Source organism: Triturus cristatus, chromosome 3_2, assembly GCF_964204655.1.
Source record: "Triturus cristatus chromosome 3_2, aTriCri1.1, whole genome shotgun sequence".
NCBI lineage: Eukaryota > Metazoa > Chordata > Amphibia > Caudata > Salamandridae > Triturus > Triturus cristatus.
In genome coordinates, this window is record NC_140584.1 from 1,223,547,125 (window position 1) to 1,223,568,944 (window position 21,820).

The following is a 21,820-nucleotide window of genomic DNA, read 5'->3' on the forward strand; positions in this document are numbered from 1 at the left end:
TCCACAAATGAAAAAGGAAGAAGGTCCAGCGCTAACATTTTAGCCAGCTTCGCATTGTACAATCGTGCCGTTGGGTGGTTGCGTTGGAACTGCCCCTCCAACCTAAACATGCTCTCAATGGTAGGCTGGCTTACTTTCCTTAGTGGTGCTGTTTTCATTAACCCACGAAGGCTCAATGACACAGATTGTCTCATTGAGGTACTCGCCGGTCGCCTTGGTGTCTCACCCAGACTCTGAGTATGGCTCTTACTGCGGTGCCACTCTGATGTTACTGAGGAGGATGTGGGCGTTACCAATGCACTACTGGGGACAGGGCTAGAAATGCTTCCCTCTTCTTCACCTTCCACCGCAATAATATCGCTCCCTGATTCACCTTGACCAACTTCAATGGGTTGAGTTTTTCTACTTTCTTTTAACTTAATTAGGTGATCCTCCCACACGATAGTGTGGTGTTTTCTGAGATGACTTGCTTGTCCTCCGGTACCATAGTTTGTACCAAGCTTACCACCCCGAACACCTTGCCGACAAATTGAGCATATAGCAACGTTCTCCTCCTTGGCACTAACAGAAAAGAAGTCCCAAACTGGGGAGGAGAACTTTCTGGCACTGCTGGATGTGCCACTTTCAACACAAGATGAACTTGAGGGGGTGCTTGAAAATATGTGACCCTGTGCACCTACACTGTGACTTTTACTGCCACTACCTACTGAGATGGTTGAGCTGGATGTAGGTCCCTGCCGGGCCTTGGAAAATATGGCAGCTGTAGGTAGTGGTGGTGTAACCTGTGTTGGTGAGATCCGTGCTACATCCCGCTCAGTAGCAGCCTTTCTGGACAGGGTGAGAATGTTGGTCTCCAATCCCTTTGGGGCGGGAGTAATGTGCATGATGACTGGCTCGTCTTCATCAACATCATCACCCCCCTCTTCTACATCTACCTCCATAACTCTAAGTTTTTCTGGGACCTTCTTTTTCAGAAGCATTGTCTTGTGGCGTATATCACTCTCAGACCAAGCTGGTGGGGACCAAGTGTCATCATGATCATCAGAAGCGGGGCTTGAAGAAGAAGATGATGGACTAAGCCTCCTTTTCCTTGCTGGTGGTCTGGAAGACAATAGATCTTCTGAAACAGTGGTTTGACTTTGCTCCATTTTGTCTGCAGGAATCTCGATTTCCTGAAATGTCCCTAAGTCAGGAGCAACAACTACAATGGTGGGCTGTTGCGGCGGCTGCTGCTGTTCTTGTTGCGGCGGCTGCTGCTGTTCTGGTTGCGGCGGCTGCTGCTGTTCTGGTTGCGGCAGCTACTGCTGTTCTGGTTGCGGCGGCTGCTGCTGTTCTGGTTGCGGCGGCTGCTGCTGTTCTGGTTGTGGTGGCTGCTGCTGTTCTGGTTGCGGCGGCTGCTACTGTTCTTGTTGCGGTTGCTGCTGCTGTTCTTGTTGCTGCACACTGATCTGCTGAGTTTGCACCTGCGTTGAACTTGATTGTGTACTACTTTGCGGTAATGACATTTCTTCAACATCGCTGCTCGTTAGTAGACTGGCTACTTCTGCGATACTAAAGCCCTTGGGCCTAGGTTGGTGGGGTTGGACCGCTGTGCTGCTCCCAGCTTTGTTCCCGGACAACGCTTTGGTGCCAAACAAAACATTGGCCGGCACACCACCAGTCGTGGTTAATGGGACTTCCTTTTTCTGTTCCTTCTTCTCACCGGCAACTTTCTTGGTACTGGACCTGGTACCTTTTTTTGGGGCCATCTTCTTCAGATGTCAGGCAGGATGCAGATGCACAACAAGTTCTGGTCACACGTGGACGTGATGCGCAGCAGGACTACTGTCTGGCTGGCAGTACAACAGGTAGCCGGGTGATGCTGATGACACCTCCTACTCTGTCGTTTGTGCATCTAAAAGCAAATAAGGCAGGAGAAGAACATCAGTGAAATGTTGCATTTGTTGTTGTGGTTCAGTTACTTAGTACTGTACTAGTGCAAACAAAGGATAGTCTAGGCATTTATGACTTTTTTTTTTTCACTAGAGCTACGTTATACTACTGTGTACAGCCACACACTACACTCTCAGGAAGGATAGGAAAGTTAATAATAACCACCAAAATAAAAATTTAATGGAAGTGGGGTGGACCATTACATTATTTGAGCATCTCAGCATCCATGGAGCTGCTGCTGGCAAAGGGGGTGGATGGATGGAAGCAGTAAGCCAAATAGCCAATAGTAAAACCATGCAGGCCTATGGCAAAAGCAGGACACTAATAACTCACAGTCCAAACACCAAAAAAGGCCACAACCCACATGGACACTCACAAATCACAAACAAGCCGGGGGCCTGGGAAACACCAGGAGCTGACAAAAGGCCTATAAAACCAGGTAAAGGATGCCTGCTAAAGCACACTGCTCTGCCTTTTTAATGCATCAAAATGTAAATACGAACATTCACAGGCCCCAAAAAGCTCAGCAGGGTGCATGCATTGCACACCAACACACCAGTGACCAGACACATACAAAAAAAGCATGTCTTTAAGACAACCAACATCAGAAAGGCCACCCCCAAAAAGCACACTTCCCCAACTCAATCCAATGCCATTCATGCCCTAAATGATGTCTAATTTCAACAGACTACACAGAAAACACTTGATTAATAAAGCTGTGGCTACCTGCTCTGATCCTAGTGGATGAAAAAGCAGGCCTGTTGGCAGACAAGGCCAGGCAACCTTGTAGGCCTAGGCTTCAAAATGGCCACCAGCTTCATGGCCAGGCCCAACAACATCAGAAAGGCCACCCCCAAAAAGCACACTTCCTCAACTCAATCCAATGCTATCCATGCCCTAAATGAAGTCTAAATTCAACAGACCACACAGAAAACACTAGATTACTAAAGCTGTGGCTACCTGCTCTGATCCTAGTGGATGAAAGGAGGCCTGTTGGCGGACAAGGCCAGGCAAGCTTGCAAGCCTAGACTTCAAAATGGCCACCAGCCACATGGCCAGCCCCAACAACATCATAAAGGCCACCCCCCAAAAGCACACTTCCCCAACTCAATCCAATGCCATCCATGCCCTAAATGAAGTCTAAATTCAACAGACCACACAGAAAACAGTAGATTAATAAAGCTGTGGCTACCTGCTCTGATACTAGTGGATGAAAGGAGGCCTGTTGGCGGACAAGGCCAGGCAAGCTTGCAAGCCTAGGCTTCAAATTGGCCACCAGCCACATGGCCAGCCCCAACAACATCATAAAGGCCACCCCCCAAAAGCACACTTCCCCAACTCAATCAAATGCCATCCATGCCCTAAATGAAGTCTAAATTCAACAGACCACACAGAAAACAGTAGATTAATAAAGCTGTGGCTACCTGCTCTGATCCTAGTGGATGAAAGGAGGCCTGTTGGCGGACAAGGCCAGGCAAGCTTGCAAGCCTAGGCTTCAAATTGGCCACCAGCCACATGGCCAGGCCCAACAACATCATAAAGGCCACCCCCAAAAAGCACACTTCCCCAACTCAATCCAATGCCATCCATGCCCTAAATGAAGTCTAAATTCAACAGACCACACAGAAAACACTAGATTAATAAAGCTGTGGCTACCTGCTCTGGTCCTAGTGGATGAAAGCAGGCCTGTTGGCAGACAAGGCCAGGCAAGCTTGCAGGCCTAGGCTTCAAAATGGCCACCAGCCACATGGCCAGGCCCAACAACATCAGAAAGGCCACCCACAAAAAGCACACTTCCCCAACTCAATCCAATGCCATCCATGCCCTAAATGTGCTTGAAAATGAAATACATTAAAAAAAACAACAAAAGGAACAGTTGCTTCATCATGCACACACCCATGAGGCCACAAAATAAAAAAAAAAGAAAAGGATTGATGATAATAATTATCAAAAATAAATTGTAGTTACAACAACTGCAATGCCCACAATCAAACAGACACAACAACCACTTACTTGTAAAATATCCTATTCCAAAAATCCTCAAATCCAATTGCAATGAGGCAGCAGACAAAAAGAGTGATCTTTCCAGCTCCAAATCCAAAGGCAGAATGAGCAGGAGATGGACAAAGCACTGGGAGGAGCCTGCAGGACAGGAACAGGAAGTTGGAGATTCTGTATCACTTCCTCCCTCTCTCCACCTTTTAAAAAAAGGACTCCTTGCACAAAATAGGACAGCCAAATGTCAATGTAAGGAGTTGTTTTCATCCAAAATCAGCAGTTGCAGAAGGTTTCATGCTGCTAGAGCTGATATTCCACTCCAAATTGAAAATTTTACATGTTCGAGTTCACGAGCTTCACACTACTTCCGCCGGCGTGTCGAAAATTACATGATCGCGTTCTCTTTGTCCCTGTCGCGTTGGATATGACGTGTTCGGGGTCTCTTTCTCCTGTTCGCGTTCGATTAGACGTGCCTGCGTCCTCACCCTCTCGTGAGGTAGAATGACGTGTTCGAGATCTCAATCTTCTCATACTCGCGCGGTGCATGATCGCGAGAAGAATGACGTGATCGCGCGACAAATGACGTGACCGCGCAACAACACGACCGCGAACTGCTGCGAGACAGCGCAAAATGGCTACCAACAATCCAACATCTCGTGGAGAACGTGACCGGGTCGGGAAAACTTGTCAGCGAACGCGGGGATTCAGGTAAGGTGATCACGTGCACGCAAGAATGTATTTTTTTACAGCGCGAGCAAGAAACAAATTATCGCTGAGCTGCGGAATGCGGAAATTTTGACATTTTCACGCTTTCCGCGGAACGCGAAAATGCCCAATTATCGCAATTTCGGCAAACGGAACGGAATTTTGGCCCAGGCCTACTTACCATAGAAAAAGGGATGCCGTATTTAGTTCTTCCGTTCTCCTATGAAGGTTCCGCTTCGGCTTATTTTGTTATCTTCTCCAACGCCGATCAATGCAAATTCAAACAACCCGTCAGTTCATATAGTGGTGGTCCAGATTTTAGCCATAGTTTGTTGATATGGCTAAAATCATGGAAAATAGTAGAATTTCCGTATACCAACTGGAACGTCACCCATTACATCACTAGCCTTAGTGATAAGGTTAAACAGGGAAAATCTCCACCGATTTGAACTATACCTCATCAGGGCAATTTCTGTCTACAGATAAATTGCCAGTCTGCCGACACCGAACAAAGAAATAGCTGTTCACACACATACGTCTACTCTTCCCAGAATTCGCCACCACTAGTACCATCTCAGGGCACGTATTTTATCTGTCATGATAGGGCTTACACGTGGCTGCCGACTGGTTTTTCTGGTACCTGTTATATAGCCTTCCTTCTTCCCCCTACATACACCGCTTCTGCAAACCATCATAAAAACAGATATGGCAGAGGGAAAATTGATTCCAAAGACACAGCAGGACAAGAGGGAGGAGATTTCCTCAAAGGATTTCTTCCTTTTTGGGGTCCTATGGCCAACAGCAGAAATATAAGACAACTGGTTTGTGTCGTAGAAACCACTATAGACATCACTGTAGGAGCTTTGAGTAATATCACAGCAGAACTACAGGCGGATCGTCTTATGACCTTGCAGAACCGAGTTGCCTTAGACTTTGTTCTTGTGGACCGTGGTGGAGTGTGTAAATTGATTGGATCGAGTTGCTGTATTTTCATACCTGATGACGCTCCGACAGTATACCAAGCCATTTCTAAATTACATATAATCTCTGAGTCGATTCACCAGGTTGAAGGAGATTGGTCGTTATTGGGATGGTTTTGGGGACTACTGTCCAAATGGGGTTGGAAAGTGCTAACATTCCTTGGCATGTTTTTAGCCATCGTTTTCTCTTGTTGTCTTTGTATGCACTGTGGTCCCGCCATCTGCGACCTTTGTGCTACTATGTGCATCTCAAAACCTAAGACACAAAGAACAGAGAGTATTAAAATGATGGTACAGCAACAGCTCGATGATCTCATGGCCATCGACATTGACTCAGATTAACGTGAGTCTATGTATCTTGCCTGAGTTCTGGCAAAAGGAGGGTCTGAGGAAATTCGATTTTCGATCGCGATCGTATCGACCCGCCATTTTGTGCTCCGCCCCCATTTTGTGTTGCCCTCACTCAGGCAGCACGGCGAACAAAGTCTTTTCGGCTTTTCCTGCAGCATCGTTTTGAAATAAGCCTTCTGCCTCTATTTACAAAGCTGGTGTCAGGGACTGGCCGAGTACACTAATCCCCGTCTGGTTTTTCTAATCCCTGTCTCAACTATCTGTTGGTTGACACTATTCTCTTCTGACTTTATCTTATCGTCTGGCCTTCGCTGTCCTCTGCTTGTATTCTCTCGTTTCACAACTGTCCTCCAAAAACATAAAAATGTATCTCGCCACCTGCAAGTCAGTTACAGACCCGGTTAATACTTTAACCTGTAGGGTGGGTTGGCAAACACAGTTGGAGGAGAGGTTTCTTCGAGTTACTCAATATCTTTGTTTTTCAACCTTTTCTATTGGACATGTCCTATTTTCGAACTCTCCTTATTGGTTCTCTATGTATGTTTTAGGTGTGTTCTTTGTTAATGTATATGTTACCTATGTACTACAAAAGATTGTGCGCCACGGAGTGAAGTGGCAGTCTCCTGAGAACCTACCTTGTGTACTTCTGGGATAACTGTGCTAGCCGCAGCTAATAAATCCGATCTTTTACGCCTGACAGAGTGTCACGTGTCTCTGTTCGTTAAAGCAGGTGAACCCCGGAGATTAAGGCGTACCCTGCGCTGCTAGGCCCATAAGGTTCTGGTTCTTCAGCATGCTTCATTTCTACAGAGTTACACAGAAATAGATATACGAGCATTTCATTAAAAAGGGTTTATTGAATAGTCTTCTTTCATGTGCAAGAGATATGAACTGCCACAATCGTAAGACAGAATGTGAAGTATAATACGTACAGCGCTAGCAGTAAGATAAAATAATACTGCAACAGCATGGTTTGTAGCTATTTTTTTTTACAATCAGCAACTACTGTTAGACTGGTAGAACAACCCGCTCTAAAGATGTATTAGGATTTATTCAGCTACCTACTTGTCAGGTGGAATATCAAAGATATTGAAGTAAAAGCCTCACTCACATAATAGTGACATGCTTCATCATAGGCAAATACTCCACACCCAGAGAAGATGGTACTCTCTGGGCGGACTCAACCAAAGATGTTATGGGAGTGCTTAGATAAATGAATGACTGGTTAAGCAGGGAACCAGATGGAGTTAAAAATACCTATGAGTATTCCCCTCCTGAATCCTTTATTCTAGGGTACTCATGGTATCAATAAAAACTATATTTTGGGGTTATTTTGAACTTAATTATGTTCAAATGTACACTCAATTGACTGCCAACATGTTTCGGCCCATATAAGTAGCCCGGTCGGGTCTGTGGGCCTTCGTCAGGGCGTTATGTTTCTGTGCCTTATTCTTAAGGTCCCTGCCGTGTAACAGTGCATGTACTACATGCAACCCAAACCGTGAGGCCTAGTGCACTCACCTGTCCGTATTTTTACTCCAACTTCAGTAGATTTTCTAATGGGAAGAGGGAAAGACAATTTGATATATTTCCTATATATACAATGACGATACTGTCTGTAGCCCATCTCGTGCTCATATTCGCTAAACTACTGTTGGAGTGTTGGTGCACCACCTGACTATGTGCTCACTAATTAGGGCTTAGTGGACTACACTAATCAAACCATCTTAAAAATGCCATTGCACTGCAAAAAAAAAGTCACCACATGACGTGCTCGCACTCAAAGCGACGATGTCTATCAGTGAAAAAGGCCGTGCCTATATATTTGTGTAAGCCATTCATCTCGCCAGTCTATATTATCCCAGGCCATTTCCTTAGCGTGTTATTTATTGTTGTAGGAAAGGATTTTTGGTGTGGGAGGATTTATTTTTAAAGAAATTTTGTAAAAAATATTCAAAGAAATCCTGCAGAAGCTCACCTACTGATTGATGCCTACTAGCATCATGCAGATCTCATGTGTTAGGGTGCTGTCCTGTAGTCAAACACTAAAGACAAAAAAAGTATTGTTCGTTCGTCATTAAAAACTGTCACTGGGAACTCTTTTAGCCGTACTTTATATACGTGTAGCACCTTCTGTTCAAATATACATGGTGATAATTGATTTGTGCTCTGTCTATATCCCAGAGCACTTAGCCCCTGACTTATGCTTCACACTCTTAACCTTGTATGTTAGTCTGCTACATCACATAAATGGCGGTTAATTCTGTCCCTTAATACTCTGAATCAAATCCCTCCTAGGTGTATTCTTTTCTCAAGACCCCACTGCCGCAAAATCACATTTGTACAGGGGAAACCTTTGTGAGCTCGAGAACTCCTCATGTTTGTTACTCTACTGTGGGTCAGACGAGAAGCAACAGAAACGCATTGTCTGATCTATCGTAATCAGGGCATTTGTCTATGTCTACGCTGTATGCAGAGTGTCTAATCTCGTATGCTCTCATTTTGCGTGGTCAGCGCAGCCCTCATTAAACTTACTTCATCAAGGATACCGCACCGCCGTTACACCTCATCGAACACATCGTCTGCCGTCGGAGATGTTTGCGGAATAGCCGTCTCTCTTAAGTAGGGCAGTTCCTTCTCGTTAATGGGTTGTTCTATCCCATTACGCGTGTTCTCTATGATTAGAGAAAGGGATGCTGGGATGTTAAATGATGTATGTGAGGTTGAGGCATAAGATTTCTAGGTAATGTAGTTCAGTTCAATCCTGTTATGGGTGTTCTTGTCCCCTCGTATCCGTTGACTTTTTTTTATTTAATTTAACTCTTTTGCCGGAATTTGTCAATCTTATACCCTAATACTCGTGTAAGTTTAGCAAATGGCAAGTAGTCTCCAACTGTAAAAAAGGGGCGGTTGGTTCGCTTTTTTTTGCGATCTATCCGTCTGTGCTAAAGAGTCGTATACGTGGACGCTTTGCTGCTTTGAATAGCTCCTGGTGACTTTTACCTGCCACGAGGGTGTCCATTGAGGGGAAGGGGGAGGTTCCTGCTGCTGGGCGCTCCTCGCCACTTCTGGTCATTGCCACTGCCGTGAGGTGAACGGCCCTTTACGAACCACAACCCCCAGCACCCCCCTGACATCGGCGCTTGCGGTGACGTCACCAGGCTGCGCCGGAACACTACTTAGGCCACCTGGTGACACCGCAGCGCGGGACGCTTTGCTGCTTTGAATAGCTCCTTGTGACTTTTACCTGCCACGAGGGTGTCCATTGAGGGGAAGGGGAAGGTTCCTGCTGCTGGGCGCTCCTCGCCACTTCTGGTCGTTGCCACTGCCGTGAGGTGAACGGCCGTTTACGAACCACAACCCCCAGTACCCCCTGACATCGGCGCTTGCGGTGACGTCACCAGGCTGCGCCGGAACACTACTTAGGCCGCCTGGTGACACCGCAGCGCGGGACGCGCGCGGGCAGCGCCCGGGCACAGCCCGGGCCAAGGGCGGGCCCGTCCTTGCCCGTCAGTGGCCGTGAGAGGCCGGGCCGGGCCTACCCTTTTGGTTTTGATTTACACGACCGTCCTGCCCATCGCAGGGTCTCACTACAGCATTTGGACGTATAAGTGTGATACCTGTTGGTGATAACTTTATTTTTACTGGGCTGCTGTTGTGCTGCCTCGTTTCCATCATGAGCAAAAGGAAGGCTGAAGGTAGGCCAGCTGGCACCCTTGATGACTATTTAACAAGGGTTGAACTTGAAATCACTGATAAGATACTAGCTGTTGAACGTTGGCTGTAATTGGATCCCACTATTTCTCTGTCAGGTGTCCTGCCCACAGCAGCCAAATTCACTACGGCAAATGTACCCTCTTGTCTTGGTGCTACCGACTTACCGCGTTCTTCTAGTCCCTCCCCTCACCCGGTAATGGTTGGTACACGAGCAAATAAAAGAGTAGTAGCCCCTATAACTAGTGAACCCCCATGTAAAAAAAGAAAAGGTAGGGCCCAAAACGAACCTCCTAACCATCGAGTTGCTATGGATTTGTCAAGTACACACTCTCCTGATCCTCTATCTGCCCTTACAGGTACCAATAACAAGCAACCCATTGAACATCAGAGCATTGATATTATAAGTTCTGCACTCAGGGACCAACTAGTTACACTAATACAACCAGTCCTGGAAAAGCTAGAAGTTGTGTTGACTAGACTTAGCCATATTGAATCTACTCTGTCTAATGGTCTGCCGCACTTGCCAATAACTACAGTAACCAACACTGAGGATGAGGTCAGCAGCCCTAGTGTAAGGACTATTACCTGTCAATCTGCCTTGGGATCAAAGATTAATACTATTCCTATTCCCCTAACAACAGGGGCTCAGCTTTCCAGGCCTATTGCGGCCCCTGTAGCTGCTAGAAAATCGCTGATAGATCAGCAGCCCTCAGTGAACCAACCAAGGTCCATGCCCCCGTTTGCAGCTGAACCCGAAGCTTTCAGAAGTTTACATCTCCCCCCCGAGGCCACCCCCTACACAGTTATTTTAGCCAATGTCCCCCAACTATTGGAAGGGACTAGTGAACACTGGTTCAATCTCAAAAATAAAGCGCTGCACTTCCTCAGTAGGAAATGTGGGGTACCCCATTCCTTATTCGAAGAATTTAAAATGGTTAGGCGGGTGCCCTGGGTTGGTCACACTCAAAAGGCTATGAAAGGCGATTGTGTGGTGCTTAGCTTTGGGTCCCGCTACTTGGTCGAACGTATTTTGGAGATGGCCTCGTATCATGTACCCCCGCTAGAAGAGATATTGATCCTACCCTTGGGTTACTTCTACAGACCTGCAATGCCTGCGACCCATACGCAATCAGGTGCCCCCCTTCGTAATTTTCATCTTGGTTCCCACCCAGTGGGGTTAAGTAATCGGTTCGCTGTTCTCTCTTCCCTGGAGGACAACGATTGACATGGGGACAGTTTTGTACAGCCAAGGAACTCCCAGTCTATGAGCCCACTATTTGCTAGTTGGGAGCCACAAGCTCTAATACAGACCATTGTACCTGTTGTGGAATCCATTTTACCTATCACTCATGATGATTTAAGCTCTTTTAGTGCTAGCCCCACAATCAACCCTAATTTGGAGACTCGAAAGCTGAAACCGCCAGACACCAGCTGCCATCTATCACTCTCCTCTTGGAATATAGCTGGCCTCCAATCAAAAGTAATTTCTCCTGACTGGGTAGCTTTTATTGATCAGGTGGATATTTGGTGCTTCCAGGAGTCGTGGTCGGTTGAACCTATTTTTCGAGCTGGGTATATGAACTATTTTAAACCAGCCACCAGGGGCCCCAGAGGGAGACCAACGGGCGGTCTGACAACTTGGGTTCGCCAATACGAAGGCATAGTCGCTGTGGAAGTGCCGATAGATAGCCCAGACATCTTGGCCATTCGTATTACCTCCACTAAGGGTTTAAACATTCTCGTTATTAACATTTATTCTAGAGGAATTCCCGGAGGTAAATGCTCCCCTACACTTCATGCATTAGAACAGTTCCTCTGTAATACTTCAAGAGATGGCCATTGGGTTGTGGCTGGTGATTTTAACACCTGTTTTGAACCATTGGGGTTAGATGATGGAAAGTTATCCAAGGTCGAGGACTCCGTGTGGGGTATTCCGCAATTATGTTTACCACCTATTAGTAAATGGACCCAAGCAGCCCTCTTTTTGAAGGGGATCTGCCTGGAGTTGGGGCTGAGGGCCGCTAATGGCAGAACAACATCAGACAGGCAGGGGAAGTTAACGTATAATAATGGTAGATGCGGGAGCAGAATTGATTATATTCTAGTGAACTGTGAGTTGTGGGTCGACGTAGTCGATATGGTTGTGTCTGATAGATTAGAAAGTGACCACAACCCGTTGATGATGACCCTATCGGACAGTAGTTTTGCTAAGCATTATAATGATGTTGGAAGCGCCTCGCATGTGCAAGCAACCTTGTCCCTCGACATGAGAAGGGTCCGTTGGCCTAAAATTGCTTCAGACCCTTCTACTCGGGTCGCTATCAGGAATTTGATTACTTCAGCTACGCTTAAGTTAACTAACTGTGAATCAAGGGAGGGGATTATAATCTCCATGCCGGACATTCATAATGAATTGTTTACAGGGCTTAACATTTTTTTTATTAAAACTGTCCCCGCTACTATTAAACCGGTTTCCCAGCCAGAAAACTCTTGGTTTGATGATGGCTGTAGAGCTTCACGCAAAGCACTGATCTCAGCAATTAAATCTAGACACCCGCAAATGATCAGGAGTTGTAGAGTAGCATATAAATCAGCCCAAAGCCTGGCTAAATCTAAATGGGACGAATTACGTTGGCAAGAGTTATTCGAGGCCTGTGAGGGTAGAAATATGACACACTTCTGGCATCTTTTAAAATGGGGCAGGAATCCACAAGCGATGATACCGGCTAATCATGTAGCTCCCGACCAGTGGGTCAGCCATTTTGAAAAACAATTTTTTTCTAGGGTGTCGCCATTAGAATCCCCATGGGTTATTAGTGGTGCTGCTCCACTAGAGTTTACCTCTAGTGAGGTAGCGTCTGTATTGAAATCATTGCCGTCGGGAAAAGCCCCTGGCTCCGACGGTATTCCAGCCGATCTATTTAAGCAGGAACAAGATCTATGGGTTCCCTACCTTCAAACTCTAGCTAACGCCCTGGATGGTGGTGCGTCGGTTCCGGTGTCTTGGTTTGGGGCAGAGATATTGCCTATTTATAAGAAGGGTGATCGCTCTGCCCCTGCCAACTACCGACCGATTAGTCTTATTGACGCTGTTCAAAAAATCACTGCCCGACTATTGCTAGGTCGTATTACAAGTTGGATCAACGAACACGACGTTCTAACGCCTCTCCAGGCAGGGTTTCGGTCACATGTCGGAACCATAGATCAAGCTTTTAGGTTCATGCTTCTCTATTGGAAGGTAGTTCATTTGGGGAGAGGGCTGCTTTTTGCAGCCTTTGTGGATCTCAGGTCCGCATTTGACACGGTGCCCAGAGCTAAACTGTGGGACGTCCTCCGAGAGATGGGCATGCCTGTTGAACTATTGCGGTTCCTAGTTGTTTTACACTCTCATACATATGCACAGGTCCGTTGGGGCAAACCAGGCGAGGTAACAGAGAAATTTAATGTGACCAAAGGGGTCAGACAAGGGTGTGTACTGGCCCCCACTTTGTTTTCATTGTTTATCAATGGTGTTACAAGGTATTTTTTAGACTTTCCAACAGATGCACCCACGTTAGCAGGTATGAAAGTTCCCTTACTCATGTTCGCGGACGATACCCTCCTTATTTCCAAAACCCGTCAGGGGCTTCAAGCAGCACTGACTCGGTTTGAGTTATTCTGCCGCGACCATGAGCTTGAGGTTAACGTGGGGAAGACAAAGTTTATGGTCCTTCGTGGCTCCCGCCCAGTTAAAGCTAGGGTTGAAATGGGTGGCGCAACACTTGAACAGACCACTACTTTCACCTATTTGGGGGTCATATTTAGTGACAAGTTAAGCTGGAGGCCCCAGATCGACCTCCTTAGTCTTAAGCACTCACAATTAGGCGGTGCGTTGTATAAAGAACATAGTCTATCCTGCACCAAACCAGTAGCTCCATTGATCAAAATTTATGGGTCCAAAATCATCACAGCAGTTATGTATGGTGCTGAGTTATGGGGGTTCAGTAAACTGGACCCTCTGAGGGTGGCTCAAAACAATTTTTTGAGGTCTATAGTTGGGCTACCCACATCAGCCCCAAGAATTCCCCTGCTCTACGATTTAGGGTGTCAGCCTATTGAAGATATTACCCGGTATAGGCCTCTGGCGTTTTGGCGTCGCCTATGGACCACCCCGGAGTTATCTCATTATGCAAGGGCACTGCTGGAGGTCAAAGACATGGGGGGCTCCCAGAGAATTAGCTGGTTATCAGAAGTTAAATCTATTCTGATAGATATGGGTATGGGCTATCTGTGGTCTAACCCTGTGACGGCCGTTTTCCCCACTAAAAAAGTCTACAGGGAATCTTACTGGCTTTGGTCACAGCACAAACGTCATTCTTCATTGACTGCAAACTCTTTAACAACATGTTATCTGTCTATTAAGGATCAACCTACTCTTGAGGCATACTGGGATGTAATAACTAAGAAGCTGGACCGGAAATTGTATCATCAATTCAGAATTGGGTCCCTCCCTTTATGCTCTTTTACTTCTGGATGGTCCATTAATGGCAATGTCAAATGTCCAACCTGTAAGGATTTAATCGAAACTGATGATCACTTTTTATTTGTCTGCCCGCTATATGACCAACCCAGAAGAGTCTGGTTACGGCCTGTGTGTCGTGGACTAGACGTTAGATCTGCCCAGGCCGCCAAAAGGATTCTTAAGACAGACACATCTCCCCTTGTGGTTATTGGCCTTGCTAAATATATTAGATGGGCTTGGCTCCTACGGAGCAGGTATAATTCTAATAATATTCTGCTTCCTACTACAGATTTATAGCTATTTTAACCTTTTGGTGCTTGTTTTAATCGATTCAAGTCGCGTCTTTATCCATTTAATTCTTTTTATTCTCGTTTTAAGAGTTATGTATTTATAAAAAGGTTTTTATGCAAATGATGCAAATTATTGTATATTTTCTTTTATGTATTTTTTATTTATGTCTTTTAAGATGAAATATTCGAAATAAAGACTTTCTTGACTGACTTACTACTGAGTCGTATACACGAAGTCCTGTTAGCACAATCCGAGTATACAAAAAACCAATGTTACTTCAATCTCTCCTGACTGTGTATATTTTAAACCACTCCACATATAGTCAATTATTGGCTACCATTTAAAACCATTAAATCTGTTGTCAAAGCTACTGTGTATAAGAATCCATACTCGTGAACTGTATGCGTTCTATTATTAGTAGCGGGTGCGTTCGTACACGGCGCTTAGTTTTTAAGCATCCTGATTTGGTCAACCTGCTATCGTCTACCCCGCCCTCCATTCCTATAGTTGTGAAAGACTGGTATTCAGATGGCAATTTAGAGTTGGCTTGAGCTCAATTTTAGTGTATATTGGATAGACCCCGTGTTTTCAGGATTTTATAGTTGCACTGACTGGAGTATGGGGGTAAATCTTGTTGTATTCATGTTAGGTCATGGAATACCACGGGATTTCTTCATTGAGACCTACCGTGGTACTTGACAACCGATAAATCCATCTCTGCTCTAGTTTTAATAGTTGTCTTTCATTACAACTATCTGGTAGTTTTTCAATCACCGTCCAAGTGAAGTCGTTCTCATTGTGTTTCTGCGTTTGAAAATGCTGCATCATTTTGGTAATTGTTTTTCCACACCTGAATGTGCTGCGGTGTTCATTGATTCTGGTCTTCACTTTTCGTGTGGTCATGCCAATGTATATCTTCTTGCAGGTACATGTTATTAGATAGACTACATTGTGGCTATTGCAGTTGCTAAAGGATCGTTGTACCCAAGGGGTTCTCAATCCCACTTCGATCACTTTGCTAGGTGTGGTTAATCTGCATACACTGCACGATCCGCATGGGAAGTGTCCGACTACCTGTGGTAGATTCCATAGTGTGTTTTGTTGGCCTGTTTTACCAAGTTCCTTTTTAGGACGGGTGTGGACGACAGAGTCCTTGATTGAATTTCCTCTCTAAAATGCGAACAACGTTTTTTCCAGTCTCAAACCGCCTGAATTTAATGTTCTCCAATGTCGTAAAACAATGCTTTTAACTTTATTGGAATCTCTTCCGTAGGTAGTGATACAGACCATTCTTTTATTATCAGGTTTCTTTGTGGTTTCCAATAGTCCTTCTCGGTTGCTATTCTTAGCCCTTTTGTATGCTTGTTTGATCAATTTTGTCGGGTAAGATTTGGTCTTCAGTTTCTGTGTTAGCTTCTCAGCATGAATTTCGTACTTTGCCTTGTCAGTACAATTCCTTCTCAATCTTATGAATTGGCCGACAGGCAAGTTGTCTCTTAAGACTTTAGGGTGGAAGCTATCGTACCTGAGTAAATTGTTGGCATCAGTAGGTTTATAGAACACTTCTGTTTTTAGTGTCCCTTCAGCTGGCCAAATTTTTAAATCCAAGAAGGTGATCGAATCTCTCTCTAAAGTCATTGTGAACTTCAGGTATTCATCCCTGGTATTCAACCAAGTCAGGAACTCTTGTGCTGTATCAGCATCTCCTTTCCAGATAATAAAAATGTCGTCTACAAAGCGTTTCCATACCCCCGAGTTGGATTGGTAAGGGTTTGTCTCGTTATAGATGAAGCACGTTTCAAAGTCATGGACGTAGAGGCACGCTACGCTCGGTGCGCAGGTCATGCCCATAGAGGTTCCATGGGTTTGTAGGAAGAATTCCCCTTCGAATTCAAAATAGTTTCTGGTTAGTGCTAATCGTACACACTGGACAACGAATTGATTAGTGTAGTAGTGATTAGTGTAGTCCACTAAGTCCTAATTAGTGAGCACATAGTCAGGTGGTGCACCGACACTCCAACAGTAGTTTAGCGAATATGAGCACGAGATGGGCTACAGACAGTATCGTTATTGTATATATAGGAAATATATCAAATTGTCTTTCCCTCTTTCCATTAGAAAATCTACTGAAGTTGGAGTAAAAATACGGACAGGTGAGTGCACTAGGCCTCACAGTTTGGGTTGCATGTAGTACATGCACTGTTACATGGCAGGGACCTTAAGAATAAGGCACAGAAACATAACGCCCTGACAAAGGCCCACAGTAAGGGTTCGAGTGGGGGGCCTAACATCCGAGTCCTTTTCTATTAAGCGAGGTACCCGTCAGAGCTGTCCCCTGTCGCCATTGCTCTTCGCTATTGCAGTTGAGCCCCTGGAATGCGTGATACACCAAAGATACAGAGAGACTGCTTTAAATTTCAATCACCGTCCAGTTGGTATCTCACTCTCTGCCGACGACATGGTGCTATTTATGAGAGGACCCGCTCGATGCTTGGCGCAGGTGGTAAGAGAGTACATTAGATTCGGACTAATCTCAGGGCTCAATATCGCCTGGGATAAGTCAATTATTGTCCCTCTGACGGCAGTCACCCCGCACTGCCTGAGGAATACACGATAGTATGGTCAGCAGACTCGATCAAGTACCTAGGAGTCTGGATTCATCGTGACCCTGATGTAGTTGTAAGGGAGAATTATGGGCGGGCCTGTATGGCGCTAGATCACCAAATAGATACATGGATAGCATTACCGGTTTCCCTGGCAGACCGCATCGCTATTATCAAAATGGTGGTATTGCCCCGTTTTCTATATCTCTTTTCTAACATCCCAATAAAGCTGACGCAAGGGTTTTTCGCTACACTGCAAACATCACTGCTTCGATTGATCTGGGGTGGCAAGCAAGCCCGAGTGGCCTGGGATACCATTACTTTAGACGATGCCAAGGTGGGATTCAGCACACCGGACACTTACGTATATTATCTGAGTGCTCAGGCACAATATGCTTATTACTGGTTCAACAAACATGACTTCATACCTCATGTAGTGGTCGAAGATGGTGATACTTCTCCAGTCCCTCTTCGTAGTAGCATCACTCACATGCGGCAGGACACCCCTAAAATGGAAATAAACATAATAGACACCACAATAGCGGCGTGGCAAGCTATTGGGCAGCTCGCTGATAAATTGCCTCTATATGCTCCAGCGATGCCATTGGAACACCATGTGGCGCTCTCGGTAACACAGGAAACTGGCCCAATGCACCTGCTTCGGGAGGCGGGACTGAGCACCATGCAAGATCTTTACCCGGGTGGCACCTTCCTCGCCCATGAGGATTTTACAGTCTATTACTAATCCCACACTGCTTTTCCAGTTCACTATACATTGGGTAAGGCACGCTATCAAATCGCACTACTACACATATCCGGCCGAGCCACCGGCTCTCCAATCCCTACAGTTACTATTGACTACTCCAACACGAAATAAGTTAATTACAAAGTTATAAAGGGCAATATGGGCTGAGAAAGTTAGTGGGCCAGATAGGAGCTTTGTCCGTTGGAACACTGACATTAACCCCACCTATGACATCGGCGGAATGGGAACATGTGTGCAGCCTCACTAACAAACTTGCTCCTAATGGGAACCTCTGCATAATTCACTTTAAATATTTACATCAGACATACTACACGCCCCTTCGCTTACACAGATACGGTTTGAGAGACAACAGTAGATGTAAACGCTGCGGTCAGATGGAAGCTGATTTTATGCATCTCGCTTGGGATTGCGGGAGGGTGGCATGCTATTGGGAGCGAGTGGTGCAAAATATACAGGAAATGTCTGGGTGGGAAATCCAATGTACACCACTGGTGTGTCTTTTGGATTATGTTCCTCATGTAAAAGGGGTCTTGGGAAAATTTGTATGCATCGCCCTGCTCTTGGCTAAGCGTAGAGTTGCTATATTATGGGAAAGTACACAGACACCATAAGTTGTGCATTGGATCAGAGACATGGTCTACTGTAAAGAAAACTTGGAATTATATGAGGAGAAACTGCCAAAATTATCAAAAAGCAGAGACATATGGGAACCACTGCGTCCGTTCCTACAGAGGCAATCCAGATGTGTGACTGGGGGAGAGTGTGTGAAAAGTTTCAGTGCTCCGTCCATCATCTCCTTGTGTTTGCTTTGTTCGCCCTAAGTTGGCAGGGTATGAACAGATGTGGGTCCCTTGCTCACTTTTCCACTGGATTCAAGCTAGCCTGGTTGATGAAGGATGTTATCCAGAAACCGGTCCCAGAATGCTTGTTTCCGGTTCAGGGAAGACCTGGCTTGGCAGTTCGGGCTGGACTGTTCCCATGAGGCACAGGGTCTAGACTGATTTGCATATAGCTGTGTCTGAACAGAGGTGGTGAAGTGAGCTAAAGAATGATGATTGATTCAACCCAGATCTATGACTGGTGGTGAGTGTCTGAAACGTTTCAGTGCTCCGTCCATCATCTCCTTGTGTTTTCTTTGTTCGCCTTAAGTTGGCATGGTATGCCCAAAAATGGGTCCCTTGCTCATTTTGCCACTGGATTCAAGTTAGCCTGGCTGATGAAGGGTGTTACCCAGAAACCTGTCCAGAATGCTTGTTTACGTTTCAGGGAAGACCTGGTTCGGCAGTTCAGGCTGGACTGTTCCTATGAGGCACAGGGTCAAGACTGATTCGCATATAGCTCGGTCTGAACTAAGGTGGTGAAATGAGTTAAAGAATGATGATGGATTCAACCCAGATCTGTGACTTGGGGGTGAGTGTCTGAAAAGTTTCAGAGCTCCGTCCATCATCTCCTTGTGTTTGCTTTGTTCACCCTAAGTTGGCAGGGTATGCCGAGACCTGGGTCCCTTGCTCACTTTGCCACTGGATTTAAGTTAGCCTGGTTGATGAAGGGTGTTACCCAGAAACCTCTCCAGGATGCTTGTTTCCGGTTCAGGGAAGACCTGGCTTGGCAGCTCAGGCTGGACTGTTCCTATGAGGCACAGAGTCAAGACTGATTTGCATATAGCTGGGTCTGAACTGAGGTGGTGAAGTGAGTTAAAGAATGATGATGGATTCTCCCCAGATCTGTGACGGGGGTGAGTGTGTGAAAAGTTTCAGTGCTCTGTCCATCATCTCCTTGTTTTTGCTTTGTTCGCCCTAAATTGGCAGGGTATGAACAGATGTGGGTCCCTTGCTCACTTTTCCACTGGATTCAAGCTAGCCTGGCTGATGAAGGGTGTTATCCAGAAATCAGTCCCAGAATGCTTGTTTCCAGTTCAGGGAAGACCTGGCTTGGCAGTTCGGGCTGGACTGTTCCCATGAGCCACAGGGTCTAGACTGATTTGCATATAGCTGGGTCTGAACAGAGGTGGTGAAGTGAGCTAAAGAATGATGATTGATTCAGTCCAGATCTATGACTGGTGGTGAGTGTCTGAAACGTTTCAGAGCTCCGTCCACCATCTCTTTGTGTTTGCTTTGTTCGCCTTAAGTTGACAGGGTTTGCCCAAACATGGGTCCCTTGCTCATTTTGCCGCTGGATTCAAGTTAGCCTGGCTGATGAAGGGTGTTACCCAGAAACCTGTCCAGAATGCTTGTTTACGTTTCAGGTAAGACCTGGCTCGGCAGTTCAGGCTGGACTGTTCCTAAGAGGCACAGGATCAAGACAGATTTGCATATAGCTCGGTCTGTACTAAGGTGGTGAAATGAGTTAAAGAATGATGATGGATTCAACCCAGATCTGTGACTGGGGGTGAGTGTCTGAAAAGTTTCAGCGCTCCATCCATCATCTCCTTGTGTTTGCTTTGTTCACCCTAAGTTGGCAGGGTATGCCGAGACCTGGGTCCATTGCTCACTTTGCCACTGGATTTTAGTTAGCCTGGTTGATGAAGGGTGTTACCCAGAAACCTCTCCAGGATGCTTGTTTCCGGTTCATGGAAGACCTGGCTTGGCAGCTCAGGCTGGAATGTTCCTATGAGGCACAGAGTCAAGACTGATTTGCATATAGCTGGGTCTGAACTGAGGTGGGGAAGTGAGTTAAAGAATAATGATGGATTCTACCCAGATCTGTGACTGGGGGTGGGTGTCTGAAAAGTTTCAGCGGTCCGTCCATCATCTCCTTTTGTTTGCTTTGCTCTGCCAAAGTTGGCAGGGTATGCCTAGACGTGGGTCCCTTGCTCACTTTGCCACTGGATTCAAGCTAGCCTGGGTGATGAAGGGAGTTATCTGTCTTTTAATTTGCAGGGCTTCAATATCATATTGTTTACAACTATACTTCTCTCCGCTGTTATGGGGATAGTGGCATTCCTGACTCTTGCTGCTCACTTTAAGACCTTCTTTAATAATAGGTTCCTTGAAGACCTCTATACTTCTTGCTCATTTGAAATGCTGAAGCGTGCCCATGATGCCACCCCGCTGTGGTGATTGATGAGTAACACTCCTAAGAGTCCTGCTTCAGTCACTTTAGATCCATCCCTCCTGGGTTCCGGGAGACCCATCCCCTCCACTGCCTATTTGCCCCTTTTAATCACATACCCTACCAACATGTCATGTCCTGGCCTGACAGGGACTGGGGAAAGCTTTTACACTCTAGTCTACCCCCCAACCTCTCCAAAACTGCTGCTAAATCATTCCAGCATGCCACCCTAAAAAGCCACTCTGAGACGCTGATATCTAACCTGCTCTTCAGCGCTGACACCGGCATAGTCATTAATGACCTTATATTCTATTCCAGAAGTACCACCACCTGGCGCAAAACCTTTGCACACCTTCTTAACGTTTTTCAACCAGGAACATTCCATACGGCACCAAGCTGACAATTGCGCCCTCTTCAACCCTGCGAGCGGACCTCACCATCACCCTCTACAAAAACGGCATCGTCCTGATCCACGCCTCAACCAATAAACTCAATAAATTCACAGACCTTTTCACCCTCCTCAGAAACCATGTGCACGACACCGATAGGGTAACTTACACCCACACCAATGACCCAACATCCTGCCAGCCTAATGTGCCTAGCCACCCACGTACCCCCCCAAGGGCTTCCATCGCAGTTCATCCTATCCTCCCCAGCATGTCTCCTGACCCTGACTACATAATCTCCCTTACACCTTTGATCTCCTCCCACCGAGCCCCCCCCTACCGACTGGGAGGCTGGTACTTTCCCAAAGACCCCTGATTTGGATGGAGCTAGCCCCCCAAGTGTTCCCAAAACTGATCACCCTAACCTTTATATCACGTCCCCCGGCACCTCCAACAGAGTCGCCGCTAGACCTCTGATCACCTCTCCGTCAGCCATCCAACCAAACCGAGAGCTTGGCAAGCCTCCAAAGACCCTTGAT

General features: G+C 46.1%; 1 protein-coding gene across 4 annotated transcripts in view; it reads right to left on the bottom strand.

The window, feature by feature from the left end:
• The window catches only part of LOC146859510 (CD5 antigen-like), a 956,076-nt gene that overhangs the window by 753,466 nt on the left and 180,790 nt on the right, over positions 1–21,820 (bottom strand). The window contains exon 1 of one of the 4 annotated variants that reach the window (XM_085650225.1): positions 17,507–17,584. The exons of the other annotated variants lie outside the window; for them this stretch is intronic. The gene's annotated coding sequence lies outside the window, so the exon portion shown is untranslated. Of the gene's footprint in view, positions 1–17,506; positions 17,585–21,820 lie in introns of those variants that run through there. 4 annotated transcript variants of the gene reach the window in all.